We start from the raw sequence: 7,648 nt of genomic DNA, 5'->3' as shown, positions 1-7,648 counted from the left end.
TATAGGCCTCACACAAAACAGTATGTTATTGATAGAGTGAATTGAAAAGCAAACATGAAGCTCTGGTGATATTTTATTAAGCCAGAGATATTTTAAAAGTATAAAAGCAGTAAACCCAAAATAAATTTGGGTTAATGCAGAAAACATAATTATTTTCTTGATTTTTTTTTGTTTATATCAGAATGTAAGCATATTGCTTCTTATTATTTTTAAATTAGTTAATAAATATTTTATTTTGTTACTTTTACAGAAAAATACTTTCTATATTTTTCTATAAAACATTTTTGTTTTGTTTTTAAATCATGGCTTTATACAAAATATAGTTGCTCAAATATATTAACTTCAAAGTTTTTAAGTGAAGATTCTTAAGGAATTTAACACCCCATATTTCTACCATAATACAAAGAGTGTTAAGATAAAGTGGGAAACATATACAAAATATAAAGCTCATTCTTGCTTATTTTCCTGAAAATACCACCCAGAAGCTATGTAAGTTTGTAAGTTATCTGTAGGCTTTCAGTGTCATTTATAAACTAAAGAACTCTTACTTTGGTTCCACAATAAGAAAATTTACAAGAAAGTCAATATAGAGAATTAATTCAAAATAATTTATAATCTGGTATAGTATGCAAAGAGAATTCTTAAAATGTAAGGCAAAGCGTTTTAATTGTTAAAATTAGTTTTTCAGAGATCCTAATGCCTCCCTGACTAAATTTATTCCAAATGTTTTACTTCAATGGATTTTACAGTATTTTTACTTTTCTCACAAATAACTTTATAATGTTTATTTAAAAATGCTAAGTCATGTAGTTTAAACTGAAAATCAGCAGCAACATTATTATACCCATAATTTAAATGTGCTCCAGTACAGAAGCATAATTTCAATTAATTTGACACAAATTTTTAAAAACTTACAATATTTAAAGCAAAGGGAAGAGATTTCTGTAGTCTATATTTAAAAAGCAATTCCATTGAACATGGAGTCTCAGAGTAAATAGAGAGACGGTCTTCCCTACTATGTTTTATTTAGGTATTTGCCTGCTCGTACTTTAGTAAATAGCCACATAAGGAAATGCTTATACCAATTTTTTTTTATTTAAAGACATTTAGATGGAAATACATGTGCAGTTTTTTTCCCCAGCTACTTTGTATACCCCAATTAAAATCTATATCCAGCTCTACTTTTAAAACTATAGGAAGAATCAATAAAAATTCTAAGAAAAAATTATGAATACTTCTTCCTAATTGGTATTCCACTCACTTGAGGAAACAACTTAACTGGAGCATCTTACTGTCAGCAAATTGTTCCAGCTATTGAGGTTTCTAACGCTGCCTCTAAAAGTCTCCCTGCTCCTTTACTTTCTCCATTCTAATACAATCTTACGTGTTGACAACCAGCTGTGTACAGTAAGCAGTGATTGCTTCAGAGAACTGTGGCAATAATAATATTCTTATCTTAGAAAATACTCAGGATCTTCTACTTTGTTCATTAAAACTCAGACTGTTGAGATGTAAGTCCTGATAATCCACAAGTTCCCCCAACCTTCTTTTGGGAGAAAAGGAATAGACTAAAATAAGAAGGGGAAGAAATAATAGATTTCTAGAAGTACAGCACAAGCCTGAAACAAATGATTAAGCAGCCATTGGTATTTCATGACTTAGCATGAAGGAAGAGGTTATCTGCACATCTCTGGACTTGGTTTAAGCAAATTTCCCCTCAAGAATAAAATCTCATCAATAAGTCACCACTAATCCAGGAATTATATTACTGAATAGAACCTTCCTCACTTTATCTCTACTGTCCAAGTTACCCATGTAACAAATAATAAGCACCCAAATACCCTTAGCTAAAACAAACATTATTGCCCTCAATCTAAGTCCCTCTGGATCACCTCTAAAAATAAGACATCACTGTTGGTTCATATTGACAACTAACTGTAGTTTCACCAATTTAAATAACTTTAAAATTCTGTGTATAAACTGCCCTGGAATTATGCCAGTGTAAAAGTTAACATCTTTATTTATGGGCCCAAAGTGATAATTATAAGTGAGCCTGAGTTAGAAAAAACACTAAGTAAATTGCTAGAGAATCTTATAATGGAGATCAACAAAATCTTTTCTGTACATGCAATATGGTCATTCATTTATTACTGTCTTTTAATTTTCAGGAGTTTTGTTTATTAATTTATTTTTTTAATTAACACACAAAATAATAGGTCTCATGATATTTTCATATCAGTGTATCATTTAAGTTTCTCATGCTCCTGTCCCCATAGTCCTCAAAGACTCTCTCCCCTCTTAGTAGTCCCTTTTCATCCCAGACAGTCCTCCTTCTGCTTTCACGTCATGTGGATGGATAAATAGGTGGATGATACATAAGACAGATGACTAGAAATATACATATATATATATCCCATATATAAAGAAAAAATGTGATGTTTGTCTTCCTTCCCCTTCTCCTCCCATTTCCTTTTCTCATTCCCTCTATTAAGACTTGTTTGGAATAGTAAGACAAAAACAGTAAAACCATAGTTTCATGTTAAAAGTTACCATTATTTCCTTTTTTATTTTTGTTTTATTATTTTTATTTTATGTATATGAGTGTATTGCCTGCATGTAGGTAAGTGCACCCATATAGTGCAATGCCTATGGAAGACAGAAGAGTCTGTTGGATCCCCTGCAACTGGAGTTACAGACAGTTGTTAGCTGCCATGTGGGTGCTGGGATTCAAACCCGGGTCTTCTGCAAGAAAAACCAGTGTTCTTAACCACTGAGCCATCTCTCCAGTCATTATTTTGTATGGGTGGCTGTCACAGATGAGAACCTAGGATGTGATTATTCTGCATACCCAGTAACGTCAGGGCATCTTAGACTGATGCAGCCATTTTCTTTCTCTCCATCTTCAGCATCTCATTTCCTCCTCTCTCATTGAAAGCCTTTTTCCCCTTCCTCCTCTTCTTGCTCTTCTTCAGCATAGGTATCATTTTCTTCATTCCTAATCTCTTCTTTCATTATGAAAGGTCCACTTCTTCGGCTTCTCCTAGCTCTGAGCCTGATTCATCTACATCCTCAGCCTCCTCAGTCTTCCTGCTCCTCCTCTTAATCTCCTTCTGATGGAACAACATCATCTTCTTATCATTCTTGGCATCATCCTCCTGTTCAGAGTCTGCTGCTGCATTATCCTCCTCATCTAATCCATTTAAGTGTGTGATATGCTGCAGCAGTGCATAAATATTTTCTCTGTTATCTTGAGATCTCAATTTAACTCAACACCTCACAATTTTAGAATCAGGGAGCTGGGAGATGGCTCAGTGGTTTAGAGTGCATACTGTTCTTGTAGAACCCACATTGGGCAGCTTACTACTGGTAACTCTAGCTCCAGAGGACCCAGTGCCCTCTTCTAGCCTCTGTGAGCACTGACTTATATGTACAAGTCCACACACACACACACACACACACACACACACACATAATTAAAAATAAAAACAAATTTTTTTTAATTTAAGATTTTTACTCACTAAGAGTTTCCATTTTGTTTTCACCAAGTGAGAGGTAAGATTTGAACATTTCTCTGACAGACTTTCTAAGCTTCCAGAAACTGACACTAATTGCATCTTGAAGTGTCTTAAGGCTGGGAAGGTTTTCCAGAGAACTTACTTCCATGTTAACCATATTCAGTACCTCTGATTGTTTAAAGGTATTATTCTGACCTTCAATTTCTCCTTTAACGTGTGGATTGTTTATTAAGGACTGTGAAAATGTTTTAATATCAAAGCAGGTTGTGAAAAGATATGCCCTTAAATAAGCCTCCATATAAGAATTTGTTCTAGTATGTCTTACACAAAATATATGCTTATAGAGAATAAACAGTTTTTTTTCTATATACGAAGAAGTAATTTGGAATAAGCACTTTAAAAATGCAGACATATTGTTTCTTTGTTGGTTTAGGTTTTTTTCTTATTTTAATAATAGTTTAATGATTTTCCATTGTCCAGGGGAAATAAAATAAATAAAAATATAATATACACACTACAACATTTATTTAATTATCTATTTTTATTAGAATTAACTTATTTTTGTGTGGAGGTATTTGTGTTGTATGTATGTGTTCATGTGTGTGTGTGCATTCATGTGAGGTTGATATCAGGTGTCTTCCTCAGTCACTCCCCACCTTATTTTCTGAGACAGGGTATCTCACTGAACCTGGAGCTCAAGATCCAGCTGGGCTCGTTGGCCAATGAGCTCCAGTGATCTGCCTGTCTCCACTTCCCTAGTGTTGAGATTAGAGACACATACTACCATGCCTGGCTTTTATGGGCTACTGGTTATCTAAAATCAGTTTCTCATGCTTGCATAGCAAGCACATTACTTACTGAGCTCTCTCCTGAACACTAAATTGATTTTTAATTGATCCATAAAAAGTATATGTATTTATGAGATATTTGTGGTATTTCAATACATATATTCATTGTGTGATGTTCAAATCAGTTAAATATATCCATTTCCTGAAATATTTGTTATTTCTTTATAGATAAAACACTCAAATCCTTTCCTCTTGCCTTATAAAATGCATAGTTCATTATTATAAGCAATAGTTACTCTACTGTGCAATAGCACACCAGAACTTCCTATTAAATATAACTTAGTATACATTATCAAACTGCCCCAATGCCTCCTCTACTCCACAGTCTTTGATTACAACCATTCTATTCTCTAATTCTATGAGAATATAAACCTTATGATCTCCATAAAATGAGTTTGTGTAGTACTTGTCTCTCTGTGCTTATTTTATTTCACTTAACCTGATCATCAGCTCATTTCAGGTTATTACAAATTAGAGGATTTTATCATCTTACTGGCTGAATAATATTTCAAAGTATACAGATAACTCACTCTCTTTATTTACCAGTAATGCTGCTGGACACCTCAGTTATTTACATTTCCTGGCTCCTATGAATTCTGCTACAATAAGCATGTAAATGCAGATAGCTCTTCAACATAATGATTGAATTTTCTTTGTCAATATCACATAAAAAATTCTCTTCATTTTCTGAAGAACGTCTATACCAGCTTTTCTAAAAGTTCAACTAATTTAGACAGCCACCAACAGTGTGCATCTTTCCCCACATCTTCATCAGCATTGGTTGTCCCTAGAGGCATTCGTTGATGTTGTTAGACATTCTCAGTAGGTCAACTGACGTGACATTGCATTTCCCTGTTTAGTGATGTTGAGCATTTTTTTCATAAACATGTTGACTTCAGTTTATCTTCTTTTGAGAAACTTCTATGTTGATCTGTTTCCCATTTTTAATTGAGATATTTGATTTATTTAACTATTGACTTTTTTTATTTCTTTCATGTCTTACTACATGCATGCTTTGAAAATGTTTTCTCTAGTTCTTTAGTTTTTCTCGTCACACTGTTGACTGCTTACTTTGTGGTTCAGAATCTTTTAAATTTGATGTAATCTTGTTTGTCAATGTTTATTTTGTTTCTCGAGCTTTTGGAGTTTTATCCAAAATTTCCTTTCCCATTCCCATTCCCACACCCTGAAGCATTTTCCTTTGTTTTCTTGTAACAGCTTCAAAGCACCAGCTGCACATTTAATTCTTTAATCTACTTTGAGTTAAAATTTTAATTGGTGAGAGACAGGAATTTAGTTTCAATATTCTTCGTGAGGATATCCAATTCTCCCCAAACCATTTGTTGAAAAGATATCCTTCCTCCGCCGAATGTTTTCAGAACCTTTGTCAAAAATCAGTTGGATGTAGACTTCCAGGTTCTCCATAATGTTCTGTTGGTCTGTGTGGTCTGACTTTAGATGGCTATCATGTCATTATGATTACCACAGCTTCAGAGTATATTTTAAAGCCAAGTACAACAATGCCTTCCTACTTCACCATTATTGCTCAAGATGGCTTTGGCTACTTGGACTTTCTTGTGGTTGCTTATGAATTTTTGTACTACTTTGGTGGAAGCTGGACTGAGTTTGCAGATCACTTTGAATGGTGTAGACATTTTAATTATATGACTCCTTCCAGTTTATAAACTTAGAATGTCTTCCAATGTGTATTTAGTATTTTTCAGCTCCTTTTGCCAATGTTTTATAGTTTTTGTTACAAAGCTCTTTTACTTCTATGGCTAAGTTTATTCCCATGTATATTATTTCCATTTGTACTTACTATAACTGAGATTTCATTCCTCTGGTGCCTGGGCTGGCAATGGAGAGGAATCCTATTAGCCACGCTATATGACTGGGAGGATAGGAGCTGGGTACCATCTTGAGAGGGATTCCGTTGTTTAAAACTGAACTACTCTGGGAGCCTAAGAACATGGAACAAATCAGAATGTGTGAATTTAATGTGCCATAGAGTAACCTACTGTCTTCTTTCCTTCTTGAAAATGTGCTCCCCATTTTTTAAACTACATTTTAGCAATTATTTTTTAACTTTCTATTGTTGTTTTAAATTCCCACTTATATATTTGTGTAATTTTGTTGAAATACTTTTTTTCATTATTGAGGACTCTGTTTTCACGTTTCTCGTCTTTGATTTTTATATTCACTACACTTTTAGTAGTGTTTTGACCTTGTCTTATTGTTTTTTCTCATCTTTTCATTTTTCATTACCCTTCTTGAGTTTACTTAATTTTACTTTTAAACTTTCTTGAAAGATCTTTTTATTGATGCTGTTTGTGAGTCGTTCTCTTTCTCTTATTCATCTTCCCTACCATAAATCCTCCACTTCTCTCTTTCTCTTTCTTTCCACTTCTTTAATTTTGCATCTTCTTTGCTTTCCTCTTTTTCTTGCCTCCTTCCCGTATCTAATTATGCTATATCCAAAATAACTCTAAATAATTTTAACTCCATAGCATATTAAGCATTAGTTTGGGGCATTTTCCATTTTATGGTTATTAGTGATATATTAGTGGACTTTAATCTACTGTAGGTATGTTTTTTAGTATTTAATTTATTATTTTAACTTTATGTATATGAGTATATTGCCTATATGTATGTAAGTGTGCTTGTGTCATGCAGTGCCCACAGAAGTAAGAAGAGGGCATTGGATACCCTTGAACTAGAGTTACAGATGGTTGTTAGCTGCCATGTGTGTGCTGGGAGTTGAACCTGGATCCTCCGCAAAAGCAACCAGAGCTCTCCAGCCCCTATTTTTTTTTAATATCTTACATGATTTGATACCGTTGATGTTACAGCAACTTATTTTCTCCATTCTAAGTAGTATTTGGGATTGAATCCTCAAGACTGGCTTTCTCCTTAAGAAAGTCCTCAAATAAAGTCAGAAGATATGTTAAAACCACCAGATGTACAAATTGTAACAAACATAATGAAGCAAAGAATCATAACTCCCATAAACTATTGTTAACTCTTCAACTACTAAATTTAAAAATACCTGAATCATGAAAGGCCAGATGAAGTTTTCAAAGTTTGTTAGGAAAAATTATCAGTGATTTGAATGAGGATATAATGAAAACAGAAGTTGTAGAGGAAAACCAGCAACTAGAAGGAAGGACCAACACAACAGATAAGAAAAAAAATCATTGTGACCGAAAAAAACAACGTGGAAAAAAATTTCAGTAAGGAAATAGATATTTGGGGGGGGGGGGGATTAAAGCAAAATGGTGGGAAATA

Source organism: Nannospalax galili, unplaced genomic scaffold (assembly GCF_000622305.1).
Source record: "Nannospalax galili isolate Female #2095 unplaced genomic scaffold, S.galili_v1.0 scaffold261, whole genome shotgun sequence".
NCBI classification, from domain to species: Eukaryota; Metazoa; Chordata; class Mammalia; order Rodentia; family Spalacidae; genus Nannospalax; species Nannospalax galili.
The sequence above is the reverse complement of the archived record's forward strand: the minus strand, read 5'-3'. Positions refer to the sequence as shown.